The 18827-nt window shown below is 39.7% G+C and overlaps 1 pseudogene across 1 annotated transcript; it reads left to right on the top strand.

Annotated features, from left to right (window-relative positions):
• Positions 1–11820: 11820 nt before the first annotated feature.
• On the top strand, positions 11821–17611 carry LOC311297084 (C3a anaphylatoxin chemotactic receptor-like; annotated as a pseudogene). Its single transcript, XR_014630307.1, has 3 exons — positions 11821–11911; positions 12956–13133; positions 16234–17611. The product of XR_014630307.1 is annotated as a C3a anaphylatoxin chemotactic receptor-like (transcript).
• The last annotated feature ends 1216 nt before the right edge of the window (positions 17612–18827 follow it).

The following is an 18827-nucleotide window of genomic DNA, read 5'->3' as shown; positions in this document are numbered from 1 at the left end:
TCACATAATTATGTATATTAATATTAAAATATTAATATTTTTATACATTTAATAAATATATTCTTAATATTTGTTGTTTTTATTTTTGAGCTTATATATCTCAATATTAATAACATCTGATTAATTTTGAGCTCTTTGATGATGTGCTTTCTACAAGCTTTCTAAGGTTATGTATCAGAATGACTTTTATTTTGGGTAGGCTATGTCACGTGCATGCATTACTTGCCAAAATTGGGGCTGTCTGGTTAACTCATAAATACGTACCATGGGATTTTTATTTTACAAAAATCAGTGTTATATATTTTTTTCTTCGGAAGCAGGAGAGATAAACGTGCAAGTTTCCAGAGCTGTTTCTGAGGTGCAGGGCGAAATCAAAGCGCCGGCAGAGTGGGCGGGGTTTATCCAGTCTAGAAAGTTCTAGAATGTTCTAGACTAGAATCTGTGAGCAAAAAAGCGCGAAAGAAGCAGCACTTGAATTTATGACTCGTCGTCAGTGACAGAAAAGCTCCGTTAATTCTCATATTTACGTTTCTTTACACACGGCTTTGTCTTGTGGTTGTATTTATTTTGTTTTCGTCTTTGTGTTGATTTCTTTTACTTTTTGCCTGAGAGGAATTAAGCGAAAACGTTTCCGTGAGAGCTCCGACGGAGACGTTTTCACAGCCGTTAATAACAGACTATTATTCAAATTTACGTTTCTTTATACACGGCTTTGTCTTGTGGTTGTATTTATTTTGTTTTCGTCTTTGTGTTGATTTTCTTTTACTTTTTGCCTGAGAGGAATTCAGCGAAAACGTTTCCGTGAGAGCTCAGACGAAGACGTTTTCACAGCCTTTAACGTTAATGTATTTTTCCCACCCGTGGCCTCTGCCGGAGTTTCCATCTTGGAGTCGCGGATCCTTCACCAACTTCTCGGGACTTCCAGAAAATTAGTAAGAAAATTTACCATCACTATTAAGAGTAAAAAAAAAAAAAAAAAAAAAATCAGTGCCACACCCATGTCAGGCTGTGGAAAGCCACATGTATACAGCTAGCGCTAGGAGTATAACGTTAATCAGTTAGCTTGTCATAAAAATGAATTACTCGTGCAAGCACTGTAATTTCACCACAGCTTCAATTACTGCATTTGTTCGTCATTTGAGCATACACAGAAATCTAGCTAACTTTAGATTTCCATGTGGCGTAGCAAAATGCTTTGCCACTTTTGTGACGCGTGGTGCCGTTCAAAGCCACATGTACCGCTTTCACAAGAAGACAGCTAAACCAGGACTTAAAAGGAAAATTGATGGAGTTGATTTGGCTTGCTCTGTTGAAGGTTGTAACTATGTGTCAGCAAATTTTCCAAGCTTACATGAACATCTTCATGGGCATATTAAAGATGGCACAAAAGTGTCATGCCCTTATATTAATTGTTCAAAACATTTTCGTGTCCGTTCAACCTTTGCCTCGCACTTGAATCGGAAACACAAGAGTATATCTAGTTCTCCACGTATTAGCCAAAGTTCTAGCAGTGCTAGTACTAACATCACCTGTGCCCCCATGTCATCAGACAGTGAACTAGAATTCAGTGGTTCTCAACCCTGCCCCTGAAGGACCCCCAACACTGCACATTTTATTTGTCTCCCTAATCAAACACACCTGATTCAACTCATCAGCTCATTAACCCATGTGATAATGAGCTAATGAGTTGAATCAGGTGTGTTTGATAAGGGAGACAAAGAAAACGTGCAGTGTTGGGGGTCCTTCAGGGGCAGGGTTGAGAACCACTGAACTAGATCACACTTTTGAGACAACCTGTGACGATGATAATGACAACACAAATGATGAAGTGGACACAGATGATTTTATGAACAATCTGGCCATGTTTTATCTCCGAATGCAGGCTAAAATGCTGTTACCAGCCAGTACAATTCAGACCTTAATAGAGGAAATGCAAGAGGTACACAGCACTGGTTTGACTCATCTATTGTCTAGGATGCATGAAGAGTTAACAAATCTGAATGTGCCTGAAAGTGATATTAAGAGGCTCCTTGATAATCTCTCAAAAGATGACCTTCTGAAAATGTGCAACGAAGGAGTGTTTAGAACAGATCAAACCCGTAAAACCTTCTTTAAGAGCAGATTTAGCTATGTTGAGCCAGTCAAGACTTACTTGGGCATTGATGCTAAAGGCAAAGAGAGGTTCTACCAGTACGTGCCCATCAAGGATACAATAAAATCACTCCTCTCTCAGAACTCTGTTAAAGAGCAGTATGCCCAAGCTAAAGCTGACACAGAAACAAGTCCTGATGTTCTGGAAGATGTGAGAGATGGTAGAAACTTTAAAGAGAATATACTTTTACGAGATTCACCATCTTCATTGTCTCTCATCTTGTATCAGGATTCTTTCGAAGTTGCAAACCCACTGGGCTCAGGCAGAAAAAAACACAAAATACTGGCCATGTACATGACACTTGCAGAGATTGCACCACACAACAGGTCTTCCATTGATCCAATGCAACTTGTTATGTTGTGCAGAGAGGAGGATTTAAAAAATTTTGGACAAGAAAAAGTGTTCTCCACTTTAGTCAGTGACTTAAAAGAAATGGAGGAAAATGGAATTGAATATGGTGCTGAGGAGAAAATAAAAGGCTCTGTGATTGCCATTACTGGAGATAATCTGGGGTCACACAGTATTGGCGGGTTTACTGAAAACTTCAGTAAAAGCACACATTTTTGCCGCTACTGTGTCATCGACAGAGTGTCTTTTCAAACAGATCCCTGCAAATCTGGTCCTAAAAGAACCATAGAGAGTTACAAAAACAGTGTGGCAGACCTGGTAGACCAGGAAATGAACAGTGGAGTAAAGTTTGACTCAATTTTCAATCAGTTGAAATATTTTCATGTTTGCCAGCCAGGGCTCCCTCCATGCCTGGGTCATGACCTGTTTGAAGGGGTTGTTTCATTTGATCTTGCTATGTACATTAAGCACTTAGTGAGAGTGGGCAAACACTTCACCTATGGTCAACTGAATCGGACTATATCACAGTTCACATACCTAGGCAGTGATGCAAATAACAAGCCATGTGAGGTTAAAACTAACGCGGAGAAGCTGGGAGGGCATGCTGCTCAAAACTGGTGCCTCTTGCGTCTCTTTCCTATTCTGGTTGGAGACAGAATCAAAAATCCACTTGATGATGAGGTGTGGCAGCTCAGAGAAATTGTGGATTTGATATGTGCACCCAAGATCCATACCAACCAAGTAGCATACCTTAAGATTCTCATTGAGGAATACATCCAGCTAAGAACTGCCACATTCCCAGAAAAGACACTTAAACCCAAACACCACTATCTTGTCCATTACCCAGAACTCATTCTTCAGTTTGGTCCCCTCATTAGGTTGTGGACATTGTGCTTTGAAAGCAAGCACTCATATTTTAAGCAGTGTGCAAGGAAACTGCATAACTTTAAAAACCTCTGCAGTACCTTAGCAGAAAGACACCAGTTGCTACAAGCATATTTACATGCTGGTAACTTATTTCCTCCAACTCTGCAAATGGGCCAAGTAAGTAAATTTGATGACCAACTGTACCAGATTGGCATTCAGAGAGCTGTCAGTCTCAAGGGTCTCCGCCCAGAACACACTACTGAAACACCCTCTGTCACTTTCAAAGGCACTCTGTACAAAAGAGGCATGACTGTTGTAGTGGACCAAAATGACACAGGGTATCTACTTGGGAAAATACTGTTGATACTGGTAAATGAGGCAAACGTGCATTTTGTTGTCCAGCATTATCAGTCTGTGCCTGTTGTGGATCTTGGTGTTTATTGCTTACAAAGCAACTCAGAAGCACAGTATCAGTGTTTGACTGTAGAGAAGCTTGCAGATTATTACCCTCTTTCTGTATATAATCAATTTGGTCTTAATCTTGTTGCTCTGCATCATTCTGTGTTTCAGAAGAATGAGTAATGGACTCCATTGAGAAGGCAATACAGGCCGTGCTACCACAGCTAGATGAAGCAAAGCTTGAAACTTTAGTCAATGAGTTGGTGAAAGTAGGTGTTGAAGGACCAGATGATCTGCAGTTAATTCAAGAAGATGACATCAAACATCTGCTCACACCCATTCAGTGCAGAAAAATTATTCATTCCTTGAAAGGAGGTGAGATTAATTGTTTTAATTAACATATATTAGTTGATCCGCTACAATTAATAATTAAATAAATCAGCAATCATTCAATCATAATTTTGTAAAAAAAAAAAAAAAAAAAATCTGATTTCAGCTTATTACCGTATATACCCGACTATAAGACGAAGTTTTTGTCCTAAAAATAGGCTGAAAAATGGGGGGGGGTCGTCTTATATTCGCGATATAGACAAAATCACGGGGGGAAAGGGAGAAAGAACAACGGAATTAATATGAAATAGTGACTGAAACGTGACCCATTAAGACAAAACCAGCTCTCCCTTCCAAGATGTTAATCTGCACAAAAATCCTAATAATCGAGCCGTTAACTGAATTAAAACGCTTCTCCTCTCTGCCGAGCGAGAGCGAGAGGTGTGCGCGCGTGCTGGAAGAGAGAGAATGAATTATCACAGCAATTTTCAAATAAAATTATTTTCTGTTGAAAACCAGATTTTTCCACAAAAATCTCTTTTTGTCCCAAAAATAAGTCTGGAAAATGGGGGGTTCGTCTTATATTCAGGGTCGTCTTATAGTCAGGTATATACGGTATATGTGGATGTTAGTGTATACCTTGTCCAAGATTCTGTCCCCTTTGGTCAGGCAGGTGACATGTTGATAGAACTTGAGGAGTACAGATTGAGGTTAGAATTATTGAAATCCCCCACGGCAATAAATGCCCTTCTGGGTGTGCAGTTTGCTGTTTACTAATGCCAGCATATAAAGCCAAATTTGCTTAAAAAAAAGAAAAAAAAGATGGTATATCCGGGAAAAATAAAAACTATATTCATGCCTCTGCTATGCTGTCTCTGTACTAGATAGAGTTATTCCACGCAAAACTACAGACCCACAGCTTTCCAAAGAGCCCAATCACTTGATTATAGGCCCAAGTATGTAAGAACAGTGAAATACAGTATAGAAGAACAGTGGTCGCATTGCAATTGAAAACAGCATTTAAGATATTTCCCATATTCCCCCATCCACGCAGATCACATAGTCATGCAATGCATTTGCTCTTTTTTTAAACGCATTGATTTTAATATACACCTGCAATGCGGCTGAAAAAAGCACATCATCAAAAATATTTCAATGTTAACATGTAAAATAATTTTCTTGTTTGTTCTGACCATCAGTTGACCTCAAATCACCCATCTAGGCTGATTAGTAATTGAGATAAAGCAACCATTTTGGAAATGACCCTTTTCCCAAGTTCGGATTTAAATAGATTTTTAGTCTGTTATTTAGTATTTTTTATAGTTAGTAACTTAGTATATTTGAACTGTACCAGAATAATACAAAAATAACATTTTGTATACATTTTGTTGGTTTAACCCTATATTGACCCACCTATAAGGACCTGACGGCCACCATTTTGATTTTTTTTTAAGTTTTAGTTTAAGTACATCTGATACTATTGTAAACCACTAAGAAACCTTTTGTTAGATTTTTTTTTTTAGGGTCAAACCTTATTTTCACCTGACTATTCTGTGCTTTCACTCATATGTGTGTAATGCAGGTCCTTCCAATTCCCAGCTGAGCCCTTCATCGTCTGAGCCACTGTCAGTTGCCTCTTCAAGCACATGCCCCATACCATCTATCAGTCCCATCTCTGCATGGGTGAACAGTTTTGAGGTGCCATGGAACAAAATCAGGCTGACTCTTAGAAGAGCAGTAGATGCTGGTGAGAGGCCAGCTCCAGATGACCGCAGACACTTGATAAAAGTCACTGTTGATGCAATGAGAGAGCGTTCCTTGAACCCTACTCGCAGAGAGTGCGTGGTAGTAGCTAAAGCTATAACTCAAAAATATCCAAATAGCTTTTTAGACAAAAATGAAGAGGGGGAGCTAATTGGATGTGGGTATTTCAGCATTATAAATCAGCTCAAAACCAGAGTCGAATATTTGAATCGAGGCAACACTCTTTCCCGTCTGAGGAAGCACAAACACACCCAGAGAGATGATGAGGATGGTGATGATGACCAGCCAGCAGTAGCTACATGTGCAAGAATCGACAGTTATGGGTGTGTTCGTTGGCAGCCAGAGGACTATCCAGATGGGGAAACATCAGCATTATTAGAGGAAAAGAAGCTTGAGATGATGGATATATTCAGCCGTGAGGGACTCAAGGGCGCTGAGAGAGGAAGGGTAAAAGACCTAATGGCAATCACTTACGCCAAACAGCGGGAATACATCAACGCAAAGCCTTCCCCAAGCATTCTGGATGTGGGTAAAGAGTGGCCCTTTCTCTTTTCTCAGAAGTTTTTATTGTCACACTTCACCACTCTCACCAATGTTGAACTATACACAAGACTGAATGAAGATATGGACAAAAAGGGTAAAAGACTCCTGGACTTCTTCAGTAGTCAGATTACAAAGTGGAGGAAAGAAGTAAGAGCTGTTCTGAAGGAAGCCATAAATCAGAATCAGAATCAGAATCAGAATCAGAATGAGCTTTATTCGCCAAGTGTGCACAAACACACAAGGAATTTTTTGTGGTTTTTACAGGAGCTCTTGGTACATACATACATATATGACATTAGAACAGGCATTTAAATGAGAACATAAATAAATAGAATAAACAATAATAATAGTTATAGTATACATCTGAAACAGTTATGTACAGATTTGTGCATTGTGTGTACAGCTCTATAAATAAAATTTGTATATGTATTTACACAAAAAAACCTCTTGCTTCTCTCTCAAGTACTGAATGAATTATACAGCAGGTGTTAATTGCTGTTTTAGCTGTTTAAGCTGGAGATAGCATGGGGGAAAAAACTGTTTTTGTGCCTAGATGTTCTAGTGCGCAGAGATCTGTAACGTCTGCCTGACGGCAGAAGTGCAAACAGGTTTTGGCCGGGGTGGGAGGGGTCTGTGATGATGTTCCCTGCCCGTTTCTTCACTCTGGCATTGTACAAGTCCTGAAGGTTGGGGAGGTGTACACCAATGATCCTTTCAGCTGTCCTAACAGTCCGTTGTAGTCTTCTTATATCTGATTTGCTGGCTGACCCAAACCAGACAGTTATAGAAGTGCACAGAACCGACTCAATAACAGCTGAGTAAAACTGAGTCATCTGCGCTTGTGGTAGGTTGAACTTTTTCAGTTGACGAAGGAAGTACAACCTCTGTTGGGCCTTTTTGACAATGGAGTCAATGTGATTGTCCCACTTCAGGTCCTGAGAGATGGTAGTGCCCAGGAACCTGAATGACTCCACTGCTGTCACAGTGCTGTCCATGATGGTGGGAGGGGGGAGTGCAGGGGGGTTTCTCCTAAAGTCCACTATCATCTCCACAGTTTTGAGCGTGTTCAGCTCCAGGTTGTTATGACTGCACCAGACAGCCAGGTGTTGAACCTCTTGTCTGTAAGCAGACTCGTCACCGTCCTGGATGAGGCCAATGACTGTGGTGTCATCTGCAAACTTCAGGAGCTTGACGGAGGAGTCTTTGGAGGTACAGTCATTTGTGTAGAGGGAGAAAAGCAGTGGGGAGAGAACGCACCCTTGGGGGGCACCAGTGCTGATGGTAAGGGTCCGAGATGTGACTTTTCCCAGCCTCACTAGCTGCTGCCGGCCTGTCAGGAAGCTGATGATCCACTGACAGATGGAGGAGGGCACAGAGAGCTGGGTTAGTTTATTCAGGAGGGTATCCGGGACGATGGTGTTGAAAGCGGAGCTGAAGTCCACAAACAGGATCCTTGCATAAGTCCCTGGTTTGTCCAGATGTTGGAGGATGTAGTGCAGTCCCATGTTGACTGCATCATCCACAGACCTGTTTGCTCGATAAGCAAACTGCAGGGGGTCCAGCAAGGGTCCAGTGAGGTCCTTCAGGTAGGCCAGCACCAGTCTCTCAAATGACTTCATGACCACAGATGTCAAAGCAACAGGTCTGTAATCGTTAAGTCCAGAGATTTTAGGTTTCTTGGGTACCGGGATGATGGTGGAGTGTTTGAAGCAGGAGGGGACTTCACACAGCTCCAGTGATCTGTTGAAAATCAGTGTGAAGATGGATGACAGCTGGACAGCGCAGGCTTTGAGACAGGCTGGTGAGACACCGTCTGGGCCTTTGGCTTTCCTTATCTTCTGTTTCCTGAAGACTCTGCATACATCCTCCTCACTGATCTGAGGTGCAGGCTGAGAAGCAGTAGGGGGGAGGGAGGGGGGTGTTGATGGTTGTGTGTAGAGACGGTCAGAGCGGGTGTGGGGTGTGAGAGCAGGCTTTTCAAATCTACTGCAGTGTTTCCCCTACCATTATATAAGGGGGGCGCCCCGCCCTCCTAACGGCTCCCCCCGCCCCCCTTGGAGGTCAAGTAAATTTGATTTGATTTTCTTTATAGCGACAGATTACAATTTGTTATTTTATAAAAAAAAAAAACCTAAATGGCCCTTAAGTAATATGTTATTTATCTTATTTCCACGATGGCATGTCTTTTCTGTCTGTGTTTACAATTATCCCAATGAGTGCGCACACTCACACACAAACAAACACTTGCGTCACATACAGTTGAGCACTAGCGGACAGAGAGCGCGTGGCTGGAAATGTGTCGCTGAACTGAAGATGGCAACACTCGCTCTCCTGCTCCAAGTCTAACGCCCGTTTCACATATATTTCGTTTGCGGTGAGTATTTTTTTTCCGTACCTATGTTAACAGAGCTTTCACACTGCACGAGGATGCAGTCCGTCGATGATCGATCTGTTCCAGTTGCGGTGCGTATACAGCAGTGCAGAGATCGTTTCTGCACCGAGTCTATTTCTGCTGTGCTGCAAACGCTGAATTAAAGTGACAGCGCATGTTTCGTGGTCAAAATGAACACAGATTGACCTGAAAATGTAGTAATTTCACCATAAGTGCGCTTAATTAAATAAAATGTAGTAATCTCACCATAAATTTATTTAATTAATTACTACTTTTTTCACTTTAAGACTGAGTTAAAGCAAGGAAAACTACAATTTACCTCAACAAGGCGACATAATGAACAACACTCGTCTTATTCGTGGAGGTTTTAAATACAAATTTAAATACAAAAGATTTTAATATAAGTACATGGTTAAATATTTTACCACTTGCTTGAGCAACTTAATATATAATTATATAGAAGTAATGTATTGAATAATACATTGTTTAAATTGTGTTTACGTGAACGCGCGTTCACAGCAGTGGTGCGTCTGACAGGATTATTCTCTCCAATAAATGCAGCATAGAAATAAAAACTTCTCATAAAAAAAGCCCATTTAAAATTTATATATATATTGGTTAGTATTTATAAATCTTTTTTTAGTTGTTAGTTAAAAAATAAAACTATTTAAGCTCTGGTCCATTAATATTAACAAATACTTCTATAAATTTAACAAAGGTTATTTGCAAAAGTCAATTTTAAAAAGATTTAAATATGTTTATTTATTTTTTTAAAGAGATATCTTATGTTAACATTTTTTAACTTTTACAAACCATTACCCTCCCAGACAACCAATTTATGTGACAGATAGATAGATAGATAGATAGATAGAGATAGATAGATAGCGTCTGTGTCAATTTTCCCCAAACCAACCAACCTAAACCCCTAAACCTAGGGGAAACACTGAACTGTAAAATACATTGAGATCGTCGGCCAGTCGTTGATTCTCAACAGTGTTGGGGGATGGTGTTTTGTAGCTGGTGATGGCTTTCAGGCCTTTCCACACTGATGCAGGGTCGTTAGCTGAAAACTGGCTTTTCAGCTTTTCAGAGAAGCTCCTCTTAGCTTCTCTGATCTCCTTTGTCAGTGTGTATTTGGCCTGTTTGTACAAGGCTCTGTCCCCACTCCTGTAGGCATCCTCTTTGGCCTGACGAAGATGTTTTAGTTTTGCAGTGAACCATGGCTTATCGTTGTTATATGTTAAAAAAGTCCTAGTGGGGACACACATGTCCTCACAGAAGCTGATGTAAGATGTCACAGTGTCAGTGAGCTCATCCAGATCAGTGGCTGCAGCCTCAAAAACACTCCAATCAGTGCAGTCAAAACAACCTTGTAAGACCTGCTCTGTTTCGCTGGTCCATCTCTTTACAGTTCTTACAACTGCCTTAGCAGATTTAAGTTTCTGCTTGTAGGCTGGGAGAAGATGAACCAAACAATGATCAGAGAGTCCCAAAGCTGCTCTGGGGACAGAGTGGTATGCGTCCTTTAAAGCAGTGTAGCAATGGTCCAGTATGTTAGTGTCCCTGGTGGGGCAGGTGATGTGCTGTCTGAATTTAGGCAGTCCACGGGTGAGATTAGCTTTATTAAAATCGCCGAGAATGATAGTGAAAGAGTCCGGGTAACTTTGCTCTGTTTGTGTGATCTGATCAGCCAGCTGTTGCAATGCCGCGCTCACACACGCGTCAGGGGGGATGTACACACTCGCCAGAATAAATGAGGAAAACTCCCGCGGCGAATAAAAAGGCTTACAGTTAATGAAGAGAGCTTCCAAATTAGGGCAGCACATCTTCGTCAACACTGTCACATCTGAACACCAGCCTTCGTTGATATAAAAACATAATCCACCGCCTCTCGTTTTCCCAGTTAACTCGGCGACGCGATCCGCTCTGAACAGCTGGAAGCCCGTTAGATTTAGCGCACTGTCCGGTATGGAACCGTTCAGCCATGTTTCTGTGAAGCAAAGAGCAGCCGAGTTTGAAAAGTCCTTGTTTGTGCGGGTGAGAAGTAGTAGTTCGTCTGTTTTATTTGCTAGAGAACGGAGATTTGCCAAGTGAATGCTCGGCAGCGGAGTCCTGAATCCGCGCTGTCGAAACTTCACGAGCGCGCCCGCGCGTTTCCCTCGTTTGCGTCTTTTGAAGCGCTTGTACAGGATCGCAGCTCCGCCAACTAGGATGTCTAATAAAATGTCGGAATGCTCAAAAGTCGGCAAAATGTCGTTTGGTGTGTTGTTCCTGATGTCTAGGAGTTCGTTCCTAGTTAAACTGACGGGGAAAAGGTTACATAAAACAGGACAAACAAACAAAAACAGTAAAAGTACTGAGGAGCTCAAAACCGAAGCAGCCATCCGCGGCGCCATTTTGGATCTAAAAGAAGGACCGAGAAGGATCTGATGGCCTAGCAGCGATGCTTGTGATGTTGGCACACTTCAAAGAGCAAGAGGAGGCACTTTTTCTCATTGCTGATGTAAGTTCCTTAATTATTTAAATCTTTTATTTGGAGTTTTCAACAATTAATTGTCACATTTATTGCGGAAGAATCATTTTCCCTGATTAGAGTGAAACATTTTGCACCCCCCCCCCCCCCCCCCCCACCCCAATTAAATTGTTAATGCAGGTTGACGAACCTCCAATTGTTCAAGTAAATACAGGTTTGTGTCAGGTTTATGTTATTGGTGGTTGAGCACTTTTTCCTTGATAGAAGTCACCTCACAATATAACCCACATGGTGCAAGCTTCTATCTCAATTCTTGGGTAAATGCTGGGTAAAGTCACTGTTGTCCACTGTGTGCACAATATTTTAATTAAGAGAAAATTTATGTAGTTTTGTAATTGATAAAGTTATTGTGGTACTTAGTTAATTTTTTATGTGTAAACATGCACATGCACTTCGGAGCAAAAAAAAAAGGCCCATTGCTTTCTTATCAACAAATTTCAAAAAGCCTTTTCTATCCTAGAGATAATATACCGTCTACCTTGTTTCAAGTAACTCTTATCTTTGCTGGCATAGGAGACTACCACTCCTGCAGACGCAGAGGCCCAGCTGTCTCTCCCAATCACTCCAAGGATCATCATGCTCGGTAAGTTTCACATTCAATGTTAATGAATCTTTTGAATGTATAGGGCACAAGCAAAGCAAAGTTTCTGGAAAACACTAGTGAATGTGTGACGTGTCATTCTCTGCCTCTGCACCAGTCAGGAACAGCACAGTCACTTCAAAAACTTAAGTTATGTGGAGTAATCTCTCATCTTTAGTAGCCACCTATAATGTCGTGATTGCTATTTCAGATTGCTTGCTATGCCTGTATCACTCATTGTTTTTCTATCACCAAACCAGTTACTGCTGCTTAAAGGATTAGTTCACCTCAAAATGAAAATTACCTAATAATTTACTCACCCCAATGCCATCCAAGATATCCATGTCTTTCTTTCCTCAGTGGAAGAGAAATTACGTTTTTGTACGAAAACATTTCTGGATTTTTCTTCGAATAATGGACTTCAATTGTAACCAACGTTTTGAAGTCCAAATCAATGCAGTTTCAAAGGTCTTTGAAGTGCTTCAACGGGCTGTGCAGGTTCCCAGCTGAGGATTAGGGTCTTATCTAGCGAAACGATTGGTCATTTTTGAAAAAAATACATGGGAACTACGTCATCACGTTGAAAGGTCGCGCTCGATGTCGCCGGCCATTTTGGGGTATTTCCGCCAGCGATATCGAGCGCGACCTTTTGACGTGATGACGTAGTTCCCAGCTCAATCTGAACACTTGTAGTTAAAAAGTATATACATTTATTTTTATTTATTTTTGAAAATGACTGATCGTTTCGCTAGATAAGACCCTAATCCTCAGATGGAAGCACTTCAAAGATCTTTGAAACTGCATTAATTGGACTTCAAAACGTTGGTTACAATTGAAGTCCATTATTCGAAGAAAAATCCAGAAATGTTTTCCTCAAACTTAATTTCTCTTCCACTGAGGAAAGAAAGACATGGATATCTTGGATGGCATTGGGGTAAGTAAATTATTAGGAAATTTTCATTTTGAGGTTCATTATGTGGAGAAAATCTTTTATAGAATGTATTGCTATTAAATATAATTTTTGTGATGACTATTGTCTTTACTAAGGAGAGACAATCCTGACTTCAAAAAAATGGATGCTGTCGATCGAGGGGAGGGTCATAATCCCACCTGGTGCTCACAAGGCGGACTTCACCACTGCCTTGGCCGCTCTCTTCGCCTGTTACTATGTATTCAACCTGGAGTATCAGGTGGAAGCCAGCACAACACTGGAGTTTGTTCAGAGGTATTTTTTATCTTAAATAGTTTGATTGCAGTGTAAAAGCAAATTGACAATTGAAAAGCTGTTCAAAATCATCTTCTCCCTTTAAAATTAGGGGTGTGAACCGACACACACTGGTCTCACGGTTCAGTTCGATTACGATTATCATGTCATCGATTCAGTTCAATTCGATATCACAATGCCTTGCGATGCACCGCATTCTCAAATTTAAAATTTTCTTCAAAAGTGATGTGTGTGAAGTTATGTGTGAAGTTATGGTTTTGTGTTTAGAGTTTCGAGAAAAGGAGGCATAACTTCAAGAAATGTGTTTAAGCAATTGGATAAAACTGTAATCACTGAAACATAATTGTATGATTCATTTCACACTGGCACTGTTATTCAAAACAACTTACAGTATATAAATGTTTATCAGTTCATGTATTTGAATTGAAGTCTAGCACCATGGTCTGTGTTTGAGCTTCAGGAACATTCTGTGGTGCAGGAAAGGTTTTGCTGTACATGCCCACTTCACACTGTGATGCTAAATAAAGCTGTAATCATTTCATCATGACAGCCACTATCAGTAACAGCCAATCAGTATGTAGGGGGATGTACATTTGCTGTCTGGTATAAAGCCAACAATCTGTCAGCAAGACTGAGAAGATATCAAGATCAAGACTCGGCTTGTCCCAATCCTTTAACAGCTAAAAAATGGGTAAGAACTGAATATGTGTATTATTCATATGACATGTTTTTTTTTTTTTTAAACACCTCTCAATAGTAAAACTGCAAAACTGTTTAAGATAGTCAATACAAACAGATAGAGTACCGGCTAAAACCAATCAGATCATCAATAAGTATATCATGTCATATTATTTAGTCTGTATAAAAATGTATCCTAGAATATATTTGCCTCACAGTTAAAAATGTACTCTTAAAGTGTTGTTGAATGTACAAAACATATTATATTCTGTTACATTTTTAGCATTTACATATTATTCTTCAAATGAATAAAACTAGACAAATAATAAATCAGAACAAGTGTTATTACAGATTATGAAGGTATTAAATACATTTTTGGTGCCAGCGCCAGCAGCATTTGTCTAAACAATGTCTTCAAAATGTAACCTATAACTGTGGGGGCCCTATCTTGCACCCAGCGCAATTGACTTTGTACACCGACGCATGTATCATTCCTATTTTGCACCCGACGCACAGCGGACTTTTCCCTCGACAGACGCACGTCGGTAAATTAGGGAATGAACTTGCGCTCCCGGGGGCGGTTTCCTGGTGCTATTTTGCAGGTTTAGAAAACAGTTCCGCCACAGACCAGGAAAAACCTAGTTTAAAGTCAGTGGCGCATTTTCAGTGGTGCGTTCAGATGCCATTTTAAGGGCGCATGCTTGGCCATAATGTAGCGTGTGCAGCTACATCCAGCACGAACGTTTGTAGCTGCAGCTGTGGTAACTAGAGCTGAGCTGGCAACCCGGATGCCGAAACACTACTGACTTCGTGATTGGTAGATAGGTGGAGGGTGGGGCATCAGGCCAAAACACAACATGACAACATCAACATCAGTTGAGGGCTGCAACTTCACTTTTTAAATGACAATATCCTCGCCGGACTTCTGTTGTCAGTGATATAAGTATTTGAAATGAACATGATTTCTTAATGTCTAGTGACATATCAGGGCCATTTTATGATTAATTGAAATACATTTCTTACATACAGCTCCTTTAAACAAGTTCAGGTTAAAACACTGTTTGCTAATTTCATGCACTCTTTTTGCAAAACTCTAAACACATCCTCACTCACTAAAACACATTTCGCACTGTGATGCATTTATGTTTCAAAACGCTAAACACAGGCAAAAGTTAAACACAACTTTAACACAGTTGTCATCGTTTACACACAACGACTCAAAATTGTTCACACTTATTTGATGTGACCAAATCAACTGTGCAAAAAACAAGTCAGTTCAGAGTGCCAAAATTGACTCAAAATGGTGCACTGGATGGAAACAATATAAGAGGGAGAGGAGGAAGAGTGTAAGAGGTGGTGAACAAGGAGGAAGAGAATGAGGACGAGAAAGGTGTGGAGAATGTTGTCAAGGCTGGATCTGGCTTCAGGGTTTTTCCCTTTGCCTGCAGAGATGATATTGTCTGTGATGTGGACAAAGTCCTCTGGCCGGACCCAGCATGAAGACGTGATGCTGAAGCAGAATGAATCTCTTTTACTGACCTTGATCCTGCAGTTGCACAACTCTTCTGAGTGACTGTAACATGCTTTCATTTAGAGTTTTTTACAGTAACCTGTTTTTTGGCTTTTGCAGTTGGGTCACTGTATTTTCACAGTATGCAAGTGCTGAATATACAGACATTCAATACTATACAATATTCAGTACAATACTATACTTACAGTGCATACAGTATACAATTTACTCACCATACTAAGTTGTCATTACTATACTTTTTTACGTAATTGCAAAATTTGTTTACTTTGTTACAATATACTTATTTTCTGTAACTGCATGCTTTGGATTCTGTGTTCTCCATTTTTTGAGGCAATTGTTTGATTTTGCCTGAAGAGTCAGAGGTTCTCTGAATGTGGTTTGAAACTATGGTTTTGTGTTTAAGGTTTTGAGAAAGTGGGTGTGGGTTTCAAGAAATGTGTTTTAGCAATTCAGATAAACTGTAATAGTTTGACAAGGAGTCTGTATCGGCTTGCAACTCCATCCTTGATGATAGTGTGAGTTTACAGTTTTATTTATTCGCTTTGGTACTATTTTCTAGACTGGGTAAACCCAGCCTAATTGATTTCACCCTGCAGCTCAGACTGGAAACCTGTACATTCTTCTATCCTGCTTCCGTTACAAATTTGCGGGGACCAATCACAAACTGGCTTATCCAGCTGGCGCGCTATTAGCGCGTTTAATCCAATCCAATTCCGGTAACACTTTAGAATACTGTTCCTTCATTAATGAATAATTACACAGGAACAATAGAGTAACGCATTATTAACATTCTAGTAACTACTATTAACTAACAAGAAACTCTGATTAACAAATTAGTAAATATTTACTGTTGTTTTTTATGTGCAGCAAATGCTACCTTTTTTTGTGCAGTGAATGCAAACAATCCAGCCCAGATGGAAGCCTTTTCAAGCATTGAAATCTTCAATATATGCAAATATTTTGTCGTCTTCGCTCTGGGTATCGTTGGAAACGGGCTCGTCATATTTGTGACTGGCTACAAAATGAAGACGACCGTCAACTCCATATGGTTTCTCAACTTGGCGATTGCAGACTTCATCTTCATCTTAATCATCATCCATTGTTACTGCTTTTAACAAGAGGGCTTGGCACTTCGGTGACTTCTTGTGCAAGTTTGTCAGCTTCGTGGCGGTGCTCAACATGTTTGCCAACATTTTTTTGCTGACCGCTATCAGCCTGGACCGATGCCTGTCCACCTGGGTGATTGTTTGGGCTCAAAACAAACGAACTCTGGTCAAAGCCAGGATCATCTGTGCATTTGCGTGGGTTTTATCCATCCTCTGCAGCATCCCCTTTGTCATCAACCGTTATGTAAATGATAACCGGTGCATTTATTATACAAAACCCTTCAAGTCTTTGGTCATATACATGTTTATGGTGGGTTTTCTCGTCCCCTTCCTGATCATTGCATCTTCATACATTGTTATCGGAGTGCGTGCCAAACGTCTCAAAAGGGGGAAGAAGCTTAAGCCTTTCCGGGTCATCATATCTGTAATCATGGCCTTTTTCATATGCTGGTTTCCTTTCCATGTTCAACAGCTGTCCACCGTAATTGCAAAGGAGAATAAGTGGTGTGACTGTGAAAAAGTAATAAGACACATAGGACCTTTCGTAAACTGCCTGTTTCATCTGAATAGCTGTATGAAACCCATTCTCTATGTGTTCATGTGTGAGGAGTTTAAAGGGGTCATATAATGGTACATGCACTTTTACAAGTTGATTGTACTGAAATGTGTGTTGGCAGTGCCTGTACACAACCATCATAAAATGATAAAAATCCATCCAGTGTGGATCATCTCACCCTTCCACTTGTTCAGACCTCTCAGAATCACAGGGTCTCAAGATGAACGACACAACCTTCTCATCAACTGGCAGCAGCCAGAACAACAAAACAAGCGTTTAGAAAATCAGTCCCAGAGATATTCATTCCTTGTATTAGTCTGAAGTGATCCGATAAAGCATATTAAGAAGCTTTCCACTTTGCCGCCTTGAACCCCTCATCCCATGTCAGATAAGCAGTGATTCAAAGTCTTGTTTGTTCTAAAGTCAATCCAAAGGTGTAATTCATGCACTATTAAAATGACATTTCAGGCAGGTTTCTCCAACACGCCCCTTGTTTTCCATTGGTTGGACTAACAGATAGCTCTACCCCAAACTCATGCCATTGGTTGAGTCAACGTTGTTGCGTCTAAACTGGTTGGGATGATAAAAATGTTTTGTATTGTTTATGCTTTTTATGGGAAACATACAGATGTTTTATTGTATACTCATGGCTTTGGGGAAATATTTCAACATAGAAAAATATTTTAAACATATTTTACCTATTATATGTTGATTATATATATATATATATATATATATATATATATATATATATATATATATATATATATATATATATATATTATAAGTTTTATCTTTTTAATGCATTTCTTTTCCATTGACTTGTTTTACACAATCTTTAAGCCACATTGTAATAGGCTACTGCTAATTTAGTTATATTATATGTTTCTATAGTAGCCTACCATATAATGTTTATTCAATCACCAAAACTGAAGTAATTATGTGTGAAACATGCTGTCTGTAGTCTTCCCTTTATTTATATATATAAATTCAAAGAAAATGTTTATGCTGTCTGACCTTTATTATTAGGCATAAAACAGTCACAGTGTTAAATAATAAGTGTTGGGTGTCAAAAAGTCACAAAGTAATCCAAAAAGTAATCAAAGAACTAGTAAAGTTACATTAAATTTACAACAGGTGATTTTCAAATAAGTAATGGAAGTTACTTTGTTTTTCTCATGTATTGACTGACAGCTCTCCTGTCCTCATGATGAGAGAAATCATAAGTACAGAGGAGTTGTGTGTGAACATGATGATTATTGTAGCTCTAGACTAAATGTGAGCATTTTCTCATCTCACTCGCACAAAAACACATTCAGTATTCCTCCAAATCAATAAAAACAGTGAAATGCAAACTCAGAATATTATGCAAAAATGTGTTAAATAACACACATATACTGTATTTAATGTATTTTATTTGTATTTAATCTCACTTTAATAACCAATGTATTTGCTGTTGACCTTCAATGATGCAGTTAAACCATACTAATAAGCAACAATGATTTTAGTGAAACATCTTCTTTTTTTTTCTTTCTTTTTTTGCTGAAGTAAGAGTGTAGAACTTTATGTCCTATTCTTCTGCATTCCAAGAATGGCAGCACAGATGAAAGGTTTCATCTGTGCAAGCAAGCCCAGCCCAGGTGAGAAAAAGTAAAGCAAGAGTAGCACCTTACTTTTCATAATAAAGTAACTAAGGAACGCAATTAGTTTACATTTTTTAAGGAGTTACACAATATTGTAATGCATTACTTTTAAAAGTAACTTTCCCCAACACTGCACAAAATCAGATTTTGAAGGGCAGCTCAAACACTGACTATATTATA

Source organism: Rutilus rutilus, assembly GCF_951802725.1.
Source record: "Rutilus rutilus genome assembly, chromosome: 9".
NCBI classification, from domain to species: domain Eukaryota; kingdom Metazoa; phylum Chordata; class Actinopteri; order Cypriniformes; family Leuciscidae; genus Rutilus; species Rutilus rutilus.
Note: the sequence above shows the minus strand (reverse complement) of the source record. Positions and strands in the feature narration are given on the sequence as shown.